Genomic DNA, 24,717 nt, shown 5'->3' with positions numbered 1-24,717 from the left:
AAACCAACCAACTATCCAACCAAAAAACCCAAAGATTAGCATTAATGCAGTTCCTGAACCATAAAGGACAATTTTTACATAAATTATACAATCATAGGTTTAGAGGGGGAAAGAGTTAGCATCCCATTCGTACACGGGGGGAGGGAAGGGGTCCTCAGCCCGGCCTGCACCCTCTCCAATCTGGGACGCCTCGGGGGATGTCTGACTGCCTCTTACAATCTGGGACCACTGGCTCCTATCTGCTCGCCTGTCTGCCTGCCTGATCAACCCTAACCCCTCTACCTGCCTGCCTGATCGCCCCTAACTGCTCCCCTACCGGCCTGATCGCCCCTAACTGCTCCCCTTCTGGACTGATCGCCCCTAACCGCCTCTTCCTCGCCCTGCACCCGGGACCCAGGATTCCCTCCTCCGGCCAGTCGCAGGCACCCAGGACCCGTGCTTCCTTCCTCTGGCGGCAGCAGCACCCAGGACGCCGGCTGGCTTTGCCCGGGCTGCCACAGCCGCAGGGGACCATGGGCAGGCAGCTTATCTCTCTCGTGGGCCGCAGCCTGGCTGGTCCCTGTTCCTCTCTCCCCAGCGTTGAGTCTGAGCCGTTAGGGTGGTGATGGCATGATGGAGTGAGGGCGTGATGACCACTTGCATTTTAGCTCTTTATTATATAGGATTATATAGGATGAAAAAATATACAAACCAGAGTGATCTTCATGGGAAAAAACACTGCTTCCAGGGAAGTGGTTCGGCATTTGTTTGCTTAGTTTTTAAAGAAATGAAAAAGCTGGCTTCTTTCATTCGTTACATAAATATTCACTGACCACTTATCATACAGGGTTATAAACAGTATCCTAATTAGAGAAGGGTTGGTAGGCATTATCACCACAGGCACTCAGTATTAGCAAGTCATTAGATAAGCTTATTCATCTACCTAAATATCAAAACAACTGAAATCAAGGTCACATTTTGAGCCCAGGCACAAATTATAGTATTTCTTGAACACCCAATCACATTTCAGATACTGTTTTAGGCAAAGGAGAGAGATATTGACCAAGTCAGATAAGGTGTTTATGAAGCCTAAATCCCTTATAGCAGGGGATAGAGAAATAGTAAACAAAAAGAAGATACTACCTTACCCACAGGTCCTACTATTCCTAAACTGCCCATGATCTGGCAACTTCTGGGACAGGCATACTAGTACATTCTAGTTGACCCATAGGGTAGCCAACATTTGATGACGTGTACCTCCTGACTGGTGAAGAGAGATTGAACCAATTAGATTCTTCTTTTAGAATTAGAATTGGAAAACTGAATCACAACTGACCTGAAAGGTCATCAAGCAGCAAATAAGAGGTATGTGTAAACTGAAGTTATAAGGAAACTGATAGTATAAAAGATAGATTAGAAATGCTGAGTGAAGCAGAAATTGGGAGAGCCCACAAATGAAAAAGCCGGAAGCCCCTAGGTAAGAGAGATGGGTATTGGTTCCTTGAAAGCTTTCTGGTTCTGATCATTAAAATAAGCACCTCAGAGTTAATTTTGTCTAAAACAAGAGTTTCCTTAGCACAGTGGTCGGCAAACTGCGGCTCGCAAGTCACACGCGGCTCTTTGGCCCCTTGAGTGTGGCTCTTCCACAAAATACCACGTGTGGGCACGCACGTACAGTGCGATTGAAACTTCGTGGCCCATGGGCAGAAGTCGGTATTTTGTAGAAGAGCCACACTCAAGGGGCCAAAGAGCCGCATGTGGCTCGTGAGCCGCAGTTTGCTGACCACTGCCTTAGCACCACCACCATTTTATTCTCTAAGCTAGACTGCCTTTTCCTTCTCACCAAGCAAACTAGCTTCCAGATGGGAAATAGCACCCACTTACTGAAAAAAAATTGCTTACCAGTGGGGCAGATCTCCAGGGTAGTTGTAGACCAAGAAATATTACTCGGACTAAATGTATGAGTTATTCGTTACAGCCAAAAAACACTGAAATTTTTCTCATTTAAGCATCCTATCTCTCAATTTTACCAGCTCAAAGAATAAGAATATGCATTTCATAATTTGTCTTTCATCCTTAAACAGAAAATGCAAAAATAATATTCCTACTTAAAAGCTAAAAGCAATAAGCCCAAGAATCTTTGCAAAACCAATCATCAGAGTCAGAATATATGTACCTTTAAGGAGTTAAAAGATGTAAGCTTAAAAAAAATGTAAGCTTAAAAAAAAGTGTATTAATTCCAAAAAGAATATGTCTGTAGCAGCCAAGGGTTGGTTTTGAAGCTCAGGAAGTCTGGTATTACATTTACTGCATTAAGTTCTCTAACAGATAACCTCCCCTTCTTTTTTTTTTAAAGTTATTTTTTGAAGGGCCAGGGCTAACATCACCAATAAATATTAATTTCTTCCAAAGACTGTTGAACTTAGGTTGAATTTTGCAAAATAACTCTTTAGGAAATACATTTCTTGGATTCTAACAATTTTTGAAGCTAAGTGAAAAACCATTTTAGCCCAGCAAATGTACATACCAATTAAAATTTACATTCTGAGTGCAAAAAGCATTGAAAAAAAATTTAAAAAATACATCTCATGATTGAGAAAATATGATATCACTATAAGGCAAAACACCTACATTTAATATAATACCTTTATTGATATATAATTTACACAATATAATTAACCCATTTAAAGTATACAATTGAATGATTTTTAGTATGTTATGTAACCATTATCACAATTTTAGAACATTTTCATCATACCCAAAAGAAACCCCATGTACCCACTAGCAGTCATTCCCCTATCCCACCCCCCCCAAATTCCCCAGCCTAACCATTCATCAGTTGATGGACATCTGAATTGTTTCCACTTAATGGCTATTATAAATATACTACTGTGAGCATCTGTATACAAGTTTCTATGTAAACATGTTTTCATTTCTCTTGGATATGCTTTTATAGAGAGGCAAGTTTGGATTCCCAAGAGACCTTGTTTAAAATTTGGGACATACAAAAAATAAAAAAATAAAAATAAAAAAAATAAAATTCAGGACATACAAAATATTTTAAATTTTTTCACAATCTTATCTTTTTGGCTCTGCATCATGAAATGTTTTCTAAACTGCAAGTCAAGACCAACCTGTGGGTTGTGAAATCAGTTTTAGAGACTCACAGCTAGGAGCTTTTAAAAATATAAAATAGAATATACAGAATCTATACTAATAAAAGGGTAATATGCTAATTAGACCGGACATCTTCCGGATGACCTTCTGGACAAAGCCACGGTGGCAGGGCAGAGGCAGTTAGGGGCGATCAGGCCAGCAGGGGAGAGCAGTTAGGGGGATCAGGCTGGCAGTTAGGGGGATCAGGCCGGCAGGGGAGAGCAGTTAGGGCGATCAGGCAGAGGGGGTTAGGGGCGATCAGGCAGGCAGAGGCAGTTAGGGGTGATAAAAAAAAAAGAAGCAGGTTCTGAAGTTTACCCTTGACTGCACCCACCCCGTAAAAGATGGAATCATGGACGCTGCCAACTTTGAGCAGTTTCTTCAGGAGAGAATTAAAGTGAATGGAAAAGCTGGGAATCTCGGCGGAGGGGCTGTAACCATGGAAAGAACCAAGAGTAAGATCACTGTAACGTCTGAGTGGCCTTTTTCCAAAAGGTATTTGAAATATCTCAGCAAAAAATATTTGAGAAGAATAATCTACGTGACTGGTTGCATGTAGTTGCTAACAGCAAAGAGAGTTACGAATTGCGTTACTTCTAGATATACCAGGATGAAGAAGAGCAGGAAGATGAGGATTAAAGCTCATTTACCTAGCAAATTTTGTATGAATTCTTGAATAAAACTTGGGAACGAAAAAAGAAAAAAAAGAGATCTAAATTTTTAAGCTCAATGTAATCTTTAGATTGACGGATACATAATCCTTAGATTCATAGATCCCTATAGGATCAGGGATAGAACTGCATTTCAGTATAACTGCTTTCCTTGGTAATCTTATGTATTCATTCAAAAACAAATCTAAGAAAGGTCCATAAATTTCATCAGATTGCCAAAGGTTTCTGTGCCACAAAGAAGGTTAAGAATTCCTAAGAGGAAGTCTCTGAATTGCAGGTCATGAGTTCATGTCACTGCTGCCAGAAACCACAAAGCCTTTGGGGTTTGAGCCACAGAGTTCTGATAAAGGTGTGCGGTATAAGAATTCAGTTGAATTTTGCTGTTGCAACACTATTAGGTATATTGTCAGACTTCATTTAAGATTAGATAGCATTGCCGAAACCGGTTTGGCTCAGTGGATAGAGCGTCAGCCTGCGGACTAAAGGGTCCCAGGTTCGATTCCGGGCAAGGGCATGTACCTGGGTTGCGGGCACATCCCCAGTGGGAGATGTGCAGGAGGCAGCTGATCGATGTTTCTCTCTCATCGATGTTTCTATCTCTCTATCTCTCTCCCTTCCTCTCTGTAAAAAATCAATAAAATATATTTTAAAAAAAAAGATTAGATAGCATGAAATGGGACCATTTAAAAATGGCTGAAAGTCTGAAATCTATGTAGAAAAAAATTTTTTTGCCCCTCTTCGCCACAAGCTTTTTCACAGGAGTCATGGTGGCCTCGGAGGCAGAAAGGCAGAACTTAGATCTTATAAGGAGTCCTAGCTAAATTAAAGCATGTTTTACAAAATAAAAAGCATCTTGAGAAAGAAAATCTAGAGATGAGAGGAAATTCCAGATAATGAAACAGTGGGGAAGAGGAGGGGTATGTGAAAAATGAAACTCTGATAAGCTTACCTCAATATTAAAGGTTTCTTTCCTTTATCTTTTCTACTCTCATATGCATGTGGGTAACCTGCTAAAATTGACTTTATTTACTTAAACAAATTTGTGCCAAGGAAACTTTAAAAACACATCTTTTAAACTTAAAAACAACAAGGTGCCCGTTTATGAAATCCCCAAATAGTTTATTCAAAAAACAAAAAGCTTCTTTACTAATAGGCACTGTCTTTGGGATCTCTCTATTGGCAGCTCCTAGGTAATTTGACAAACTTGATTATCTGATTTTTCCAATATGCAGAATTTTAAGAGAGGTACTGCAAGGGCAGACATATTGATAGTAGACGAAGAACCAGTGAGATGGGAAAAGACAATGAGAATAAAATGTTAAAACCAAGTACAAGAATTAAAAGCAGAATTGACTTCACCCAGTAACACAAATAGTCCTATATAACTCAAGACTCTAGAGGTGCCATTGTATTACTTCCAGAGTGTAATAACTAATCTAGCAATTATGAAGCAATAAAATGAGATGAAAATTTGCTCAGAAGTCAACATTTCAGTGATTTACGGGAGAAGAAGTGAGAATGGAAAATGAATGTTGTGAAGTTTGAAAAAGGACCCAGTTGAAAATCAGTCTTATTGACTGATTACCAAAGTAGTATATGGGAACAAAAAACGTTGACAACGGTATTGTAAAATTTTATATCTTTTTGAATGTTTTTTTAAAAATCCAAAATAAATCCTTTTTAAACTGGAAAATTCACTTAAATCTAATTGCAGCTGTATTTTCTATAACTAGATCCATTAGATTCTCTATGTGATTTTAATACCCCATTTTCCTTTTTCACATTTTTTTTTTTTTTTTGGTTAATCTTCACCCAAGGATATTTTCTCCACTGATTAAAAAAAAAAAAAAATCTTTATTGTTGAGAGTATTAAAGATGTCCTTGTCTGTGTCCATAGGTAATGCACATATGCATATAAGTTCTTTGGTTAATCTTTTCCTATGCCCTCACCCCCTTTCCCTCCGAGATTCGTCACTCTGGTTCTATTTTATTCATCAGTTTATTTTGTTCATTAGATTTCTTGTTCATTTATTTTAATTTTTAGATTCAACTGTTTATATATATTTATTGCCATTTTATTGTTCATATTTTTTTGTCATTTTTCTTCTTCTTCTTATTGACTGCTTTTCTCTTGCTGCTTTTAAGATTCTCTGTCTTTAACCTTTGGCATTTTAATTATGAAGTGTCTTGGTATGGGCCTCTTTGGGTTCTTCTTGTTTGGGACTCTGCACTTCCCCGATTTGTAAGTCTATTTCATTCACCAGGTAGGGGAAGTTTTCCTTCAAATAGATTTTCAATATTTTGCTCTCTCTTCTCCTTTTGACACCCCCATAATGTGATGTTGGTACACTTGAAGTTGTCCCAGAGGCTCCTTACACAATCTTCATATTTTTGAATTATTTTTTTCTTTTTGCTCTTCTGATCGGGTGTCTTTTGCTTCCTTATATTCCAAATCATTGATCTGATTCTCGAAATCCTCTACTCTACTATTGAATCCCTGTAAATTATTCTTTCAGTTAGTGTATACTTAATTTCTGAATGGTCCTTTTTCATGTCTTTGAAGTTCTCACTAAGATCCTTGAAAGTCTCACTAAGTTACTTGAAGCTCTCATTAAAATTCTTGAACTCTGTATCTAGTAGTTTGCTTGCTTCTATTTCATTTAGTTCTTTTTCTGGAGATTTCTTCTGTTCTTTCATTTGTGACCTGTTTTTTGTTGCCACATTTTGGCTGCTTCCCTGTGTTTTTTCTATGCATTAGGTAGAGCTGCTATGTCTCCTGGAATTGGTAGAGTGGCCTTGTGTAGTAGGTGTCCTGTAGGGCCCAGTGGCTCGGTCTCCCCTGTCACCTAAACTGGACACTCTAGGTGTGCCCCTATTTGGGCTGTGTGCCCTTTCTTGTAGTTGAGCCTTGATTGCTGTTGGTGTCACTGGGAGGAATTTTCCTCCAGGCCAATTGGCTGTGAGTACCAGCTGTGATTACAGTGGAAGGACTGCTGTACAGGAGATACCCCTCAGGAACAGAACTTGCTTCAGTGGGGCTTTGGTGCTTACTTAATTCTGCCCCTTGAATGTGTTGCTGGTAGATGCGTAAAGTTGTAATCTGACATGTTCTGAAACTGTCCACCAGGCGCACTAGCTCTGGGGCCTCCACATAGGTGCAACGTCAGCCACGGCCTGGGGCCACCTGGCAGGAGCCACAGAGTGACCTGCAGATGGTCGCCACTTGTGTTGGGCCCAGAAGTGCCCAGGCGAGGCCAAGCTATCTTGGGCCTCTTATTGATAGGTTTAGGGCATGCTGAAGCCAGCTGCTGCCAGCTGCTGCTTGCTTGAGAGATTTTAGGAAAGTCTGAAGCCTGAGCCAGAACAGGCCATTCATATGGAAAAGCCCCTGCAAACAGCTTGGGTGGGGCTGCAAATTGGATGGGGCAGGATCTCAGGGAATCACCAGGGTGGAGCAAAGAGTGCGGGCCATGCTGATGGAAACTTAGATATGGCTGCTAGTCAGCTCTGTGATGGGGGAGGTCCCAGCACAGGAACAATGGCCCCTGCAAGCACCCCTGTCTGGGAGAAAGCTTCCCCAAGTTCTTGCTCCTACTCCAGACAATTCAGTTCCTCCCCATATGTCCCTGGCTCTCCCTAAGCTGTTGCCCAAGTGCTGGAGCTTAGAGGGAGCGAGTCTGTGTAAGCTGGTGTGCCGGCCCTTTAAGAGGAACTGCCTGGATCTCCAGTAGCCTCCAAGTCACTCAGCCACAATCCTCAGTGGTTTTTATAGCCCAAAGTTACAGGCACTTCTCTTCCCAGCTCTGGAACCCTGGGCTGGGGGTCTAGTGTGGGGCTGAGACCCCTTGCTCCTCACAGGAGGTTACCATAGCTGAGATAACCCTCCCAATTGGAAAAGCACCACAAAAGGGTGTCGGACCAGCCAGTTCCAAGCCTCCGCCCCTCCTACCAGTCTCCTTGTGCTTTCTTCTTTACTTCTCTAGTTGTAGGACTTCCAGCCAGCCGGATTTCAGGTGGTTCTGAATGATGGTTGTTCTGTATTTTATTTGTAATTTTACGTGGTTGTGGGAGGCGGCGAGTAGCAGCACTTACCTACGCCACCATCTTGGTTCTCTCAAACACCATTGATTTTTAGAGAGAAAAGAAGGGAGGGGTAGAGACAGAGAAACATCGATGTGAGAGAGACACATCTAATGGTTGCCTCCTGCACTGGTGCCAGGGATCGAGCCTGCAACCCAGGTCCATGCCCTTGACTAGAATTGAACCCTTGACCCTTCAGTTCTTCATCCAATGCTCTATCCACTGAGCAAAACCAGCTAGGACCTTTTTTACCTTTTTTTTCGCTTTTTTTAAAAGTTAAATCTTTATTGTTCAGATTATTACAGTTGTTCCTCTTTTTTCCCCACAAAGCTCCTCTCCACCCGGTTCCCATCCCACCCTTTGCCCTTACCCCCCCCCCCCACTGTCCTCATCCATAGGTGTACAATTTTTGTCCAGTCTCTTCCCGCACCCCCCACCCCTTTTTCCCCCCGAGAATTGTCAGTCCACTCCCTTTCTATGCACGATTCTATTATATTCACCAGTTTATTCTGATCATCAGATTATTTATTCACTTGATTTTTAGATTCACTTGTTGATAGATATGTATTTGTTGTTCATAATTTTTATCTTTACCCTTTTCCTTCTTCTTCCTCTTCTTAAAGGATACCTTTCAGCATTTCATATAATACTGGTTTGGTGGTGATGAACTCCTTTAGCTTTTTCTTATCTGTGAAGCTCTTTATCTGACCTTCAATTCTGAATGATAGCTTTGCTGGGTAAAGTAATCTTGGTTGTAGGTTCTTGGTATTCATCACTTTGAATATTTCTTGCCACTCCCTTCTGGCCTGCATAGTTTCTGTTGAGAAATCAGATGACAGTCATATGGGTACTGCCTTGTAGGTAACTGACTGTCTTTCTCTTGCTGCTTTTAAGATTCTCTCTTTGTCTTTTGCTCTTGGCATTTTAATTATGATGTGTCTTGGTGTGGTTCTCTTTGGATTCCTTTGTTTGGGGTTCTCTGCACTTCCTGGACTTGGAAGTCTATTTCTTTCACCAGGTAGGGGAAGTTTTCTGTCATTATTTCTTCAAATAGGTTTTCAATATCTTGCTCTCTTTCTTCTTCTGGCACCCCCCTAATTCGGATGTTGGTATGCTTGAAGTTGTCCCAGAGGCTCCTCACACTATCTTCATATTTTTGGATTCTTTTTGTTTTTCCAGTTGGGTGTTTTTTGCTTCTTCGTATTTCAAATCTTTGACTTGATTCTTGAGATCCTCTAGTCTGCTGTTGGAACTCTGTATAATATTCTTTATTTCAGTCAGTGTATGCTTAATTTCTATTTGGTCCTTTTTCATATCCTCGAGGGTCTCACTAGATTTATTGAGGGTCTCACTAAATTTATCAGCGGTTTCTAGAAAATTCTTGAAAAACCTTATAACCGTGGTTTTGAACTCTATATCCAGTAGTTTGCTTTCCTCCATTTCTGTCATTTGTGACCCGTTTCTTTGTCTCCGAATTTTTTATGCTTCCCTGTGTTGATAGAGTGGCTTTCTGTGCTAGGTGTCCTATAGTGGCTCAGCCTCCCCAATTACCTGAGGTGGACACTCTTGGTGCACCCCTTTGTGGGCTTTGTGCCCAGTCTTGTTGTAGTTAAGCCTTGATTGTTGTAGGTATCACTGGGAGGAATTGACCTCCAGGCCAATTGGCTGTGAGAGTCAGCTGTGTCTACCGTGGGAGAACTTCTGTGCTGGAGACACCCTTATGGGGCAAGACTTGCTTCAGTGGGGCTTTGGTGCTCACTGAGTCTGCCCCCTGAGTGTGTCCCTTATGGATCTGAGGAGTTTGTAATCTGGATGGTCCCACTCTGACCACTGGGTACACTGGCTCTTGGATCTCTAAGGAAGTGCTAATTTAGCCTCTGCCTGAGGCTACCCAGCAGGAGCTATGGAGAGATCTGCAGATTCCTCTTCTTTGTTTGGGGTTTGGAGGTGCCCAGATGAGGCCCAGCTGTGAAGCAATGCAAGCTGCTGTGGGGCCTTGGGCCTTCTTTTGGATGTTCTGGGTCTCTCTGACCCAGCTGCAGTTTGTTAGGTAATTTTAGATTGCAAAGGGCCAGGCCATTCATATGCTAAAGCCTCTGTGCACAGCTTGGGTGGGGCGGGGGTCTCAGGGAATCAACAGGGTGGAGCAAACCAGCTATGGCTGATCCTCAGCCCTGCCCTAAGAGGCCCCAGGTGTCAGTGTCCCGCGGTAATCGCTGCAAGCACCTCTGAGAGAAAGCCGCCTTGAGTTCCCCCCGATGCCAGACAGTCCAGTTTCTCCCCATATGAGTCTGGGTCCCCAGAGACTCGCCCGGAACTGGAGTTCAGAGCAGTCGGGAGCCTGTGTCTCCCTCCCGATTGAAAAAGACAACCGCGTCCTCAGTTGCCAGCCCTTTCCGCGGGCGCCTCCGTACCTCTGTACTTTACTTCCGCACCTCCTCTGAGTCTCACTGTGCTTTTCTCTTTCCTTCTAGTTGTAGACTTTCCACTCAGCCAGCCTTCCTGTGGTTCTGGATGATGTCCGTTTTGTCTTTTAGTTGTATTTTTGAAGTGGTTGTGCGAGGCAGCAATTTCAGGTGTTTACCTATGCTGCCATCTTGGTTTCTCTGTCCTTTTTTTACTTTTTAAGAGTCTTATATTTTGGATATCTTTGCTCCTCCATTACCCTATTGCTTTGGAACTCTCTTACCTCCAAATCTACTACTGTTACTTTCTACATTTTTAAAAACAATTACAGTAAGAGGCAAGAAACTAGGATACAAATTACCAGTGGAGATAATGCTAAATAAAATACATGCACACCATACAGTAAGTGCCCACTTAATGTCGCCAACAGGTTCTAGGAAGCTGCAACTTTAAATAAAATAACGTTAGTATAAAGAAACCAATTTTACCATAGGCTAATTGATATAAACAAGAATTAAGTTCCTATGGTATATTTTTTATCACAAAAACATCACCAAACTTTTAAATAAAAACCCAAAGCACTTCTATTATTAAACATTGAATAAATATGAGATTTCCATACAATTAAGAAAGATTAATAGAAACAAGTACGATAATTCTTTTCCAATACACTTATTCCAGTTCAGATTCCAGAGTGAACAAAGCCCATCCCAGCGACTCAGGGCACAAGGCAGGAACCCATAGGGCAGGAGGCCTTTTCATGGCAGGGCCACTCACACATCCCCACACTCACTCAGACTAGGAGAACTGAGACATACTGATTCACCCAAAGTGCACATCTTTGGATGTGGGAGGAAGAAACCAGAGTACTTGGAGAAAACCACCCAGAAGTGAGAATGTGCCAACTCCACACAGACAGTGGCCCTAGCCAGAAATCCTCCCCATCCCCCCGTCCAGCCCCCCCCCCCATTAATGTTATAATGAAACCACATTGAAGGAAACAATGTTATTCGAGGACCTACTGTACTATAATTAATCTTTTTTTAAAAAAATGTTTTTATTGATTTCAGAAATGAAGAGAGAGGGTGAGAGATAGAAACATCAACGATGAGAGATCAGGATTGGGCCTGCAACACGGGCATGTGCCCCGACTGGGAATAGAATCGTGACCTCCTGATTCATAGGTCAACACTCAACTACTGAGCCATGCCTGCTGGGCCAATTCATCTTAATTAATAGACAGGAATTAGTGCTTTAATATTTATTAATAATAAATGTACCATATTTTATTTTGATTTGGGAGAGAAAGATTAGACAGCAAGCCCTGATCACTTAAGGGGAGGAAAAAAAGGTTAGAGAACATGGGAACACCAAAAACACACTTTGCTAACTTCATCATTTTGCTGAGTGGCAGCTCTGCTTATCTTCAAAAGACAAAATAGATGTTATGCACAGGGGTATTTTTGTCAATTTAGCAGAACACTGCTATGCAACATGAAACCTACTATTATATGATTTATGAAATGTTTTTAACCAACCACTTCATTATAAAGAAGTCTCATTACCCCAATTATCACTGTATAAACCACTTCATTCCAATATCCCATTTTCTGATAGATTTCACTCTACTGAAAATGGACTTCCAGGTTCCCATGACTGCCTTTGAGCCAAATCTAGTGTATCATATCTACTTTCATTCTTCTACAATTCTTCTGCCACACTGTGCAATTACAATTACCCCTTCTGTCTAAAACTCAATAATCATAGGATACCCAGTTCTACTGCAAAGCCTGTTTCTTCATCTATAAGATGGGAATAACAATAAACATATTCACAGAATTATTATGAAAATTAAGAACTTCTAGTTTCTAGTCTGGCCTATAAGGAGTTTATAGAAGCCACCACTCCATCATAACAAATTCTAAGAAGCTGAACAAACTGGAAAATCAACAACTCTACTTGATCAGTCAGAGAAGTGAGGTCACAGTGCAGACTACTGATTCAAAAATTAAAGAGATAGACAGGTGACTAGAAGAAAATCACAACTTACTGGAGCAGGAACCATGAGCAAAACCAGCACTGGGATAAGAAAACCTGAATTATAATTGATGGAGGCTCAGAGAGATCAAGTCTGAGTTAAAAACTCCAGGGGGACCTCCTACTTTTTGTAAGTTTTATCTCCAAGAACCCTACCAGTTTCTCACAGTGAATATCAGAGAAAAATTTTCTTGTGCCTCCAAAAGGGGGAGGAGAAAAGGGACCATTTTGACATATACCAGAACATTCTATTCTAATCAGGCCTGCCCTCAGGAGAAACTATTTTGCCAGCACCAACCTGTTGGGGTTTTATCAGATGCTAATCTATCTGAGAAAAGGGTAATACTCAAATCCAGCTGGTTCTAAACTTCCATGTGGGGGAAGAGAAATATCCATCGCCATTCACCTCTTGCCATCCTGTCCCACTTAAAGGCGATCACATTAATAAATGCTGGGAATTACAAATTAAAGTAAGCAAATAAAAAATACTATTCTATACACCTATTAGAATGGTGAAAATCCAAAACACTGACATCAAATGCTATTTAGGATGTGGAACAACAGGAACTCTCACTCATTGCTGGTGGGAATACAAAATAGCACAGCCACTGTGGAAGACAGTTTGGTGGTTTCTTACAAAACTAAACATAAATATACTCTTACCAAATATGATCCAGCAAGTGTTCCTTGCTTTTTACCCAAAGGAGTTAAAAACTTATGTACACCCAAAACCCCACACATAGATGTGTTTAGCAGCTTTATTCATAACTGCCAAAACCTGGAAGCAACTAAGATATCCTTTAACAGGTATTTGGATAAATAAACTATGGTACATCCAGACAATGAAGTACTATTTACTTAATTTAAATAAATTAGCTATCAAGCTATGAAAAGAAATGGAGGAACTTCAAGTGCATATTTCTAAAGGAACCTTAAATGCATATTGCTAAATGAAATAAGTCAATCTGAAAAAGCTACTTACTGTATGATTCTAACTATATGATATTCTGATAAAGGCAAAATTATAGAGACAGTAAAAGGATCATTGGCTGCCAGGACTAGGGGTAGGGAAAGATGAAAAGGTGGAGCACATAGGATTTTTAGGTGAAGGAAACTATTCTGTATGATGCTATAATGGTGGAACCATGTCATTACACACTGTCCAAACCCAAAGAGTGTACACCACCAAGAGTAAACCCGAATGTAAACTATCAACTTTGGTTGATAATGTTTCAATGTAGGTTCATTAAGATAAATAAATAAATAAATAAAATTCAGCCCTAGCCGGTTTGGCTCAGTGGATAGAGCGTCGGCCTGTAGACCAAAGGGTCCCAGGTTCGATTCCGGTCAAGGGCAGGGACCTTGATTTTCAGGCTCCTCCCCAGCCCGAGCCCTGGTCGGGGCATGAGAAGGAGGCAACCAATCTATGTGTTTCTCTCACATTGATGTTTCTCTCTGTCTTTCCCTCTCTCTTACACTCTCTCTAAAAAAAAATCAATGGAAAAATATCCTCATGTGAGGATTAGCAAAAAATCAAATGAAAAATCAAATGTGGCTCTATCAAAATCCCAGCTGACTTATTTGCATAAATTGACAGCTGATCCTAAAATTATATGGAATTACAAAAACTAAGAATAGTGAAAACAATGTTAAATAATAAGAACAAAGGTGGAAGACTCATACTTCCTGAGTTCAAAACTTATTACAAAGCTAGTGTAGTACTAGCATTAAGGATAGATATACAGATCAATGGAGCAAAATTGAAGAGTCCAGCAATAAACCCTTACACTTACGGACAATTGATTTTGGACAGGAATGGAAAGACAATGGGGAAAGAATACTCTTTTAAACAAATGGTGCTGTAACAACAGAATAGTCACACACAAAAGAATAAATGTGGGCCTTCCTTACACTATATACAAAAAATAACTCCAAATGGATCCTATACCTAATTGTGTGAACTAAAAATAATTCTTAGAAGAAAACATAGGAGTGAACCTTTGTGATCTTAAGCTAAACTTGAGACACAACCACTGAAAGCTAAAGTAACAAAAGAAAAAAATAAATTGGATTTCATCAGAATTCCTAACTTTTGTGTTTCAAATAACACCATCAAGAAAGTGAAAAGACAATTCACAAAATGGTAGAAAACTTTTGCAAATCATGTATCTGACAAGGGACTAGAATATATAAAGAACTCTTACAACTCAGTAATAAAGAGACAACCTGATTAAAAATGGGCACAGGATCTGAACAATTTTCCAAAGACGATATACAAATGACCAACAAGCACATAAAAAGATGCTCAACATGATCAGCCTGTAGGAAAATGCAATCAAAACCACACTGAGATACTTTACTAGTATAGCCACTAGGATGATTATAATAAAAAAAAATAAGTTTTTGGACAACATGCAGAAATTGGAACCCTTGAGCACTGCTGATGGGTATGTAAAATAGTACAAATGCTTTGGAGAACAGTTTGGCAGTTCCTCAAAAGGTTAAAAATGGAATTATATGACACAGCAATTCCACTAGTAGGTGTGTGACCAAGAGAAATGAAAACACATCTATATAAAAACTTGTACACAAATGTCCTGGCAGCATTCATAAGAGACAAAAAGTAGAAACTCAAATGTTCATCAACTGATGAATGGCTAATCAAAATGAGGCTGATCCATACAATGGAATATCCTATATAATAAAAGCCTAATATGCTAAGTGACCAGTCGTCCATTTAACCAACCAAAGCGTAATATGCTAATGATATGCTAAGGCCACTCAACCACTCGCTATGACATGCACTGACCACCAGGGGGCAGACGCTCTGACCGGTAGGTTAGCTTGTTGCTGGGGTCCGGCCGATCGGGACTGAGCGAGTCGGGCCAGCCATGCCCTGGAGCCCTCCCGCGGTCCCTCCCCAGCCCCGATTGTACACCGATGGGGTCCCTCGGCCTGGCCTGCACCCTCTCACAATCCGGGACCCCTCAGGAGATGTTGGGGAGCCAGTTTTGGCCCGATCCCTCAGGCCAGCACAAGGTACCCCACTGGTGCACGAATTCGTGCACCAGGCCTCTAGTTTCACAATAAAAAGGAATGAAGTCTTGACACATGCTACAACAGATGAATCTTGAAAACATTATGCTAAGTGAAAAAGGGTAGCCACAAACAAAAAAACACAACACATATTAGTATGCATATTGGATCTATTTTTCATTGAGGACGTGCAAATTAAGACCACAATGAAGTACTTCTACACACTTATCAAAATGTCTAAAATAAGAACTACAAACCTAATGGGGTAGCTCAGTTGGTTAGAACATCGTCTCAATACATCAAGGTTGTGGGTTCGATCCCAGGCAGGGCACATACAAGAATCAACCAATGGATGCATAAATAAGTGGAACAACAACAAATTGATGTTTCTCTCTCAAAAAAATAAATCAATAAATAAAAATAAAACCGATAATACCAGGTGCTGGTAAGGATGTAGTGCAAATAGAATTCCTCTTACACATTGCTGATAGGACTGTAAATTGGTGAAACCACTTTAGAAAACTACTTAGCAACTTATTTTGAAATGCACCAAAAACCAGAATGGATTGATAAAGGGATGGATATGTGTTAAAACAAATATGGCAAAATGTTAACTGCAGAATCTAAGTGGTGAGAATATGGGTGTCCTAACAATTCTGTTGACTTCTCTGTATTTTTAAAAGTACTGTAATAAAATGCTGTGGGAAAAACTAAACATATTCCTACCCTATTACAAAGCAATTCCACTCCTGGATATATACTCAAAATAATCAGGGGCTTATATACATTATGTACATAAAAAGAATGGTCACAGCAGATTTATGCAGCCAAAAAGTAATACAACTCAAATATACATCAATAGTAGAATTAATAAAAAAATATATTTATACAATTGAATACTGTACACCAATAAAAAATAGTATGAACTATTATCACATGCATATTAAGAACACAAAAAAATTTCACAATGCTGTATAAATTATTCTATTTAACTTCAAAACTAGGCAAAACACAATTATGGTTATAAGAGGTCAAAATAGTGGTTACCTTTGGGAAAGAGGTATTGACTGTTGGATGGGGTATGAGGGAGTCTTTTGGGGGGCGTGGAAATAGGCTCTATCTTGATAGTGGTTCTAATATGTAAAAGTACACTAAGCTATTAAGATACTATTTAAAAAATACTGCTTATTGTATGTAAACAATAAAAAGGTTTACACACACATATACAGGGTTGACAAAAGTAGGTTTACAATTGTGAGTATGCAAAACACAGTGTATTCTTATACTATTATTTATTAATTATTGTAGTATTTATTTGTATTACAATTGAAAACCTACTTTTGCCCACCCTTGTATATTATACGCTAACTGCATAAGATTATAGAATTCATGCTCACCACCTATTCATTATTTTTTTGGCTCCAAGTTACCCTACTCATAGTTTAATAAGGGCAGCTCTTTTGCTTTTATTCTTTTTTGTTTGTTTGTTTTTTTGTCAATCCTCACATTTTCCCACTGATCTTTAGAGGATATTTTTCCATTGATTTTTAGAGAGAGTGAAAGGGAAGGAGGGTGTGTGTGTGTGTGGGAGAGAGAGAGAGAGAGAGAGAGAGAGAGAGAGAGAGAGAGAGAGAGAAGAAGAAGAAGAAGAAGAAGAAGGAGGAGGAGGAGGAGGAGGAGGAGGAGGAGGAGGAGGAGGAGGAGGAGGAGGAGGAAGAGGGAAACATCAATGTGAGAGATCTCACATCAATTGATTGCCTCCCACATCCCCCTAACCAGGGCTAGGGATCAAACCTGCAACCCAGGTATGTGCCTTTGGCCAGGAATTGAACCCAAGACCCTTCTGTGCTCAGGCTAACACTCTAACCACTGACACCAGCCAGGGATGCTTTTATTCCTTTTTTATACCGATGTTCACATAAGACTTCATTTAAAGTCTTCAGAACCTAAAAAGTAAGTTTGTGATTCACTGTCTTATCACAAATTGATCCTCCAACTTCAAAGTTTACATCAAACACATAATACTTGATTATACTACTTCACAATGAACTATAATAAAATGCTTCATGTATAAGCATTAATTTTGGCCCCTTAACTAATATGGTAGCTTCCTCAGGAGTAAAGGATTCATTTCTCCTTTCCCCTTGGTGCCTAACATACTTGGTGACAGAAAATAGGTATCAAGCATCCTGCTTTTTATCTTTAAAGCCTTGCAACTCAGTTTATGGTAAATTGCTTCTTCCCCGCCCCTCCCCCAACAGATCGAAGAATTAAATGGTTATACAAAATTATATGTAATTTTAACTAGTTGGGTCAGTTATAAAAGTCTCACTCTTCTTATTCTTTTTAAATATATTTGTATTGATTTCAGAGAGGAAGGAGAGGGAGAGAGAGAGAGAGATAGAAACATCAATGATGAGAGAGAAATCATTGATTGGCTATCTCCTGCACACTGTCTCCTGCGCGCCGTCTCCTGCACTGGAATCAAACATGGGACCCTTCAGTCCGAAGGCTGACATTCTATCTACCAAGCCAAACCAGCTAGGGCAAAAGTCTCACTCTTCTTAAAGCCATTCAGCTGTGTAAGAAATTCAGAAAATTTAATAAATTTAAAAATAAATGTATCTGGAGGATTGCTTTATTTCCCACACTTTAAGATCTCTTAGTTATCTTACTGTATGCTCTCTGGATTAAGTAACAAGATAATTACTCAACTGGCCCCTGGGAGCACACTCCAGGTTGGCTATTTAATTAAAAGATAGGTATATCTTTTATATTCACGTTAAACTAAATTCAATGTATTCTTTTTTTTTTTAATCCTCACTCGAGGATATGTTGTTGTTTTATTAATTTTAGAGAGAGGAAGGGAGAGAAGGAGGGAGGGAGGGAGGGAGGAAGAGAGAGAGAGAGAGATCAATCAGTTGCCTCCTGTATGTGTCCCAACCGGGGATGGAACCTGAAACCTAGGTATGTGCCCTGACCAGGAATTAAACACGCAACCTTTTGGTATAGGGGACAACATTCCAACTAACTGAGCCATGTGGCCAGGGCTGAACTCAAAGTATTCATACTCAGTTAAAATAAAGGAACTCTTCTAAGACTTTAAAAGCAACATACAGCCAAATTGAATGCCAAAATCAAAAGGTCAGGCAGATTCTCCAAGAGCAGAAAATATATTTAGTTCTCCCTTATCACTTTACTTCTCAATTGCATGTAGCAATCTCTTCTGCCATTAAAAACACACACTTTGGCTGTCTCTAAGCCAGCGTTTCCTTACATCCTTCACTTACATTTCCACTTTTTGTGGGTCTTTAGAATCTTTACCACATCACTCTTAATTTCATTTATCTATATATATAAAACCCTAATATGCAAATAGAACGGCAGAACTGAACAACCGGTCGCTATGATGTGCGCTGACCACCAGGGGGCGCGTGCGGGATATGGTGGGCATTGGCCACGGCGGGATGGTGGAGCAGGTGAGCAAGGGCGCCAGACCAAGGAGGGGCATTGGTTGCTGTCATTGGGGCGAGCCTCTGGTGGTTCCTGAAAATTCTTTGCTCCTGTGCACCGCGGTCCCACCCGGCACACGCACCTGCTGCCGGCGGCCGGCCCCACTTGAACCCGCTGCTGGTGCTGGAGCCACCGCTTGCACCTGCTGCCAGCGCCAGGTGCCAGCCTCGATTGCTCGGCACCATTAGCAGGTGCAAGCTGTGGCTGCCAGCCCCGATCATCCCTCAGGGCTTCTCTACCTCCCCCTGTTCCTGAGGGATGACTGGGGCTGGCAGCCGCCGCTCGCACCCACTGCTGGGGCCCAGCCCCCGTCCCGATCACTCAGCACCATCAGTGGGTGCAAGCGGCGGCTGCCCGCCCTGATTGCCCCTGGGGGCTTCTCCACCTCCCCCTGCTCCTGAGGGGCAATCGGGGCAGCAGCTGCCACTTGCACCTGCTGCTGGCACTGGCCCCAATCACTCGGTGCTGTCAGCGGATGCAAGCTGGGCCGGGGCCGGCGCCGTCAGCACATGGGAGTGGCGGCGGCGGCGGCGGGAGCAGGGCTGCTGGCAGACAGGGGACCAGGGGCTGTGGCGGGAGGGGTCGGGTGGGGGCGCGGAGGATGGGCCGAGACCTGCCCCTGTGCCCACCATAGCCTTGCAGCCCACAGTTCCTTTTCAAGGTGCACAAATCCGTGCACTGGGTCCCTAGTATAACAATCCTGAATTCTGAGTGTCTGTAATAATATCGTAAGCGTTTGTTAAATTCATTATTAAAAGTTACTGGTAAGGAATCTACTTCTGGAAAATTGTTCTAGCCTATTTTTTAATAACCTATTTGAATAAATAAAAAAATACATCATCCCTATTTCTTTGCTTGAAGGAAGGTAATACACAAAAGATAATTAAAAATGGCTTGTGACAAGATGACAAAGAAATACAACATTTAATTCCAATTGTATTTACAATCATCCTTTCATTCCCCTCCTCATTTAAACTTAGCTGAGGCATAATAAAGACAGAAGGGAGGCCTTAGCCGGTTTGGCTCAGTGGATAGAGCATCAACCTGCAGACTGAAGGGTCCCGGGTTTGATACCAGTTAAGGGCACATGCCAGAGTTGTGGGCTCGATTCCCAATAGGGGGCATCCAGGAGGTAGTCAATCAATGATTCTCTCTCATCACTGATGTTTCTATTTCTCTCTCCCTCTCCCTTCCTCTCTGAAAATCAATAAAAATATTTTTTTAAAAAAGAATGAATTACAGCAATATTTTAAAAAAAAACAGAGGCAGAAAGAAGGAACACAAGTTGAATAAAAAAGTCAGATAGAACCTATAGTAGCTATTCTGTGACAATTTTTCTGTTTAGAGGGAACCAAATAAAATTAAGACCTTTTTAAAAAAGAATCCCATTCTAAAGTATTGTACTAAGATTTTAAAGCTCTAAATTTTACAATAAAATGTTTCTAGAAAGCATTAACTAAAAAAATATTTTAAGAAAGTCAAGTTTTCCAGATCTTATCTACCAACTTATTATCCCATCTTCTCAAGTTACCCTATAATTAGCTCCAGAATTAAAGTGACACACTGACTGTCCTACTCTTAAAGGTGCATACATGCTTAATGGCAAAAAATCAGCCTTAATTAAAGGACATCCAGAGTGGGAAATCATGCATAAACAAACAAACCCGCTACAACAAAGATTATAAGTAAATAAGCAAACTTTGATAATTAAATAACCTTAGCTTATTCATTTTATAAAAACCAAGGCAAGCTAAACAACATAGAACACAAACCAAACTTGAATGAAAAAGATAAAGAGATTAACTTTCCCAAAGTTCATGCACTTTATAAATTAGAAGGGACAGGACAAAACTCGATACAGTCAGATAAAAATAGTTAATGTGGGAGAGGAAAATATCAGAACCCTTTAAAGTACAAAGGCCAAACCACTAAAGCACATGATTCTGGGAACAATTTATATTGAAGCAAACAACCAGCCTAGCCACGGAGGTTGGTTGGTTGGAGCGTCATTCCCATACGCCAAGGTTGCAGGTTTGACCCCAGGTCAGGGCACATACAAGCAGTAACCAATGAATGCATAAATAGGTGAAACAACAAAATCAATGTTTCTCTCTTCCCCTTCCTCCTCTCTCTCTAAAAGCAGTAAGTATTTTTAAAAATGCAAACTTAACACTCTTATAGAAAAACAAAACAACTGATATTCACATTTACTCAAGTAATTGAGTGCCTACTATGTGAAAAACAGTTCTAGCAATGCAAAGATAAATCATCAGATTTGGATTCTAGTAGAGGAGATGTGATATTGTTATAATTAAAATCAAATAGGAAGGGTAAAGAGAGTGTCTGAGGAATGGTAAACGAACTCCTTAAAGTTCGGAGTACTTAAAGAAGTTCGGAGTAAGAAATTATTCATGTTGGAGGAGATCAGAAAAGGATTCATGGCATTTGAGCTGGACCTCGAAAGCTAGAATTTACATTTGAAATTAAGGGATGAGTATTCATGGCAATGGGAATAGAATGAGCAAAGGCAGAGATTGGAAAACAGAGGCATATATAGATTACAACAAACTGTTTAGTCTGACTAGAGTCAGACTTAAAAAGCTGAAAAACTATATAAGGAGCCAGATTATGACTTTGACAGAGATTTAAGACAGATTTTCAGTGACAAGTCATGAAGAATCATTAAGGATTAAGAGGCAAGGGATCGGATCTGGTTAGAATTTGTTTAGCAGCAAGGAATGAAATGAATGGGGAGGAGAGATGTCAATTAGGTTATTATGAGAGGTAATGAGGACTTCAATTATGGTGGTGACAATAAGAGGGAGATGGCATAGTTCTAAGTTAGTCACTGGGTGTCCAGAATATGTAAGGTACCATTCTACTCCACCAAGAAAATATAAAATCCAGCCATGGCTAGTCTGGCTGAGTGGATAGAGTGTTGGCCTTTGGACTGAAGGGTCCCAGGTTCAAATCTGGTCAAGGGCACATGCCTCAGTTGTGGGCTCGATCCCTAGTAGGGGGTGTGTAGGAGGGGGCCAATCAATGATTCTCTCTCATTGATGTTTCTCTCTCTCTCTCTCTCCCTCTCCCTTCCTCTCTAAAATCAATAATAAAAAAAAAAAATTAAAAGAAAATTTAAAATCTTCCTCATTCTCATTTTTAAGAAAACTGTAATCTGTAAAGAAAATAATTGTTAAAGTATCAGAGCTAATTTATAAGGTAATATGATTTCCAAATAATACAAACAAAATCAGGAGTGAGAGAGGAAAATATGGTCAGGGAAGGCTTCATTAAAGAGGTTGGAGTTGATCTGCACCTCAGTGAAAAGGTAGAACTTCAAGAGGAGAAGGATAAATGTCATACATAGGGCATTTTTTTTAAGTTAAATAATCTGTTCAATAAGACCAAGATATGTGAAATACATTTTGAGGTAATTTCCACCAAAATGGTAAACAAAAATAAAACATAAAAAATCCTCAATTACTTGAATTTAAGTTCATAAAAGTATAAAAAAAACAAGATATTAATATATTAATACAGCTCTGTATGCTTAAAAATAAGCATTTTATTATATTATAGAGTTTTAAAGGAGGGGGGTTACTTTTAATAAGTTCTATAGAAGAGATCAAACCTTTTTTTAAAAAGTATCTTGAAGCCAAAACCGGTTTGGCTCAGTGGATAGAGCGTCGGCCTGCGGACTGAAAGGTCCCAGGTTCAATTCCGGTCAAGGGCATGTACCTGGGTTGCGGGCACATCCCCAGTGGGAGATGTGCAGGAGGCAGCTGGTCGGTGTTCCTCTCTCATCGATGATTCTAACTCTCTCTCTCTCTCCCTTCCTCTCTGTAAAAAATCAATAAAATATAAAAAAAATAAAATAAAAAAATAAAAAGTATCTTGAAGAAAGCTTTATTCAGTCACAATTTGAAATATCCAAAATGTTATGTTTTGTTACTTGTGAAAGAAGCTCCTCAAAACACAATATAACCTAATAAACTCTCTTCATATTTTACATATAAGTGACAACCAGAATTTGAATTCAGATCTATCCAACTCCAAAACCAGAGCTACACTTGCATCCACTGCTATGTTAACAATAACTAATTTTACTTCTGATTTTAAAATCGAAAATGTATTCATCAAAGTGTAGGACAGGAGGAAGAGATTAGTAATTCTCAAGTTATATAACTATTACAAAACTTAGAGAAACATATACACACACACACACACACACACACACACACACACACACATATATATTTAGACAGAAATACTGTTAAGTGGCTTTTGTTGTTGTTCAGTGAATATTAAGCTGTTTTAACAAGATGCTGCTCTTGAATTAGCATATGACAAACAGGGTTTTAGAGTAACAGTAGTACCTCAACCTATTCACATATATCTTTGGGTGCTGGGCTACCTACTGGCCCTTTCTTCTTAAGGACCTTCACTCCTCATTTTTTCATGACTTATCCTCTCTCTCCAAGCATATTTCCTTTGTATCTTTCTAAACACTCCAGAAAGAGAGAATAGAGGGCATGCCAAATTTCTTTGTTTTTACCTTCTAATTCAAGAAAAGCTCTAACCTCTTTCCTCCCATTTCTCTAAGGATAAGCATTCAAGTACTTTCTCATAAAATAAACGTTCTGTTATGGAATATATACAGGGTGAACTAAACCCTAAATTATTTTATCAATAATTATTTTAAACTTATATTTAATATTATTGAGATTTGAATTTTAGAATTGATTCCTTAAAAATGATCCATAATAAAGGGGAAAAGGCAGTAGGAATACACATAGTTCTTATAAGACATTCAAATGCACTTGCCTCAAAATAAATACATTAACTCATTTTTTAAAAATCCATTCATTCAACCAATAATTGAGTACCTAATGTGTGCCAGGCACTGTTCTAGGTACTTGTAAAACTGTTTCTTTAAAAATCCCCTTTCCTCAGGAAGCTTACCGCTTAGTGGGAGGAGAAAGATAATAAACATAATAAGTAAAGATACTGTTAGAAAGTGATAAATGCTATGGGGGGGCGGGGAACAGAACAGAGTAAGGAAGAATTCCAGGATATTTGGCAAGCTGCAATTTAAAAAGGATGGTCAGAGAGGGTTTAAGAAAGTGTCATTTGAGTAAAAACTTGAAAAAGGTGAGGGAGTCAGCCATGGTGATACTGGGGTAAGAGCATTCCAGGCACAGAAACCAGGGCAAAGGTCCTAGAGTATCCAGGGACAAGAAAGCTGAAAAGGCTAAAGGGAAGCCAGCAGCGGGTAGAGTAGTTGAGTGTGGAGATTTATGTGTGGGGGAGCAGAGGGTACAGATTATATAGGGATTATGGGACACTGTAAGGAATTTGGCTTTTACGTTGAATGAAATGGGTATCCATACAAGTTTGAGCAGGGTGTCATGATCTGTTGTATCAGAATCACTCAGCTGGCTGCTGAGTTAAGAACAGACTTATTGGGCCCTGGACGGTGTGGCTCAGTTGGTTGGGTGTTGTCTCGTGCACCATGCTGGTGCTGGTTGATTCCTAGTCAGGGCATGTGCCTGGGCTGCGGGCTCCATCCCCGGTGGTGTGGGGTCGTACAGGGTGCAATCAATGTCGATGTGGATGTCTCTCTCTCTCGCCCTTCCTCTCTTTCTAAAAACCAATAAAAAATCTTTTTTTTTAAAAAGGAATAGACTTATTGGGAAGGCAAGAGAGACCAGTTAGGAGGCTACGAAAAAAGCCCAGGAAAGAAATATGTACTTCCTATAAACTTTGACAGTAATGGTACAGTGATTACTTTTATGCAAAATAAAAAAATCTGTCAGATCCTGCTAATAAGAAATAACTC

General features: G+C 40.1%; 1 protein-coding gene and 1 pseudogene across 1 annotated transcript in view; one reads left to right on the top strand and one right to left on the bottom strand.

The window, feature by feature from the left end:
* Positions 1-24,717, bottom strand: part of RNF11 (ring finger protein 11) — a 43,873-nt gene that overhangs the window by 16,113 nt on the left and 3,043 nt on the right. The window lies entirely within an intron of this gene.
* LOC111825715 lies at positions 3,425-3,826 on the top strand (annotated as a pseudogene).

This window comes from Myotis lucifugus, unplaced genomic scaffold (genome assembly GCF_000147115.1).
Source record: "Myotis lucifugus unplaced genomic scaffold, Myoluc2.0 scaffold_37, whole genome shotgun sequence".
In the NCBI taxonomy this organism is placed as follows: domain Eukaryota; kingdom Metazoa; phylum Chordata; class Mammalia; order Chiroptera; family Vespertilionidae; genus Myotis; species Myotis lucifugus.
Note: the sequence above shows the minus strand (reverse complement) of the source record. Positions and strands in the feature narration are given on the sequence as shown.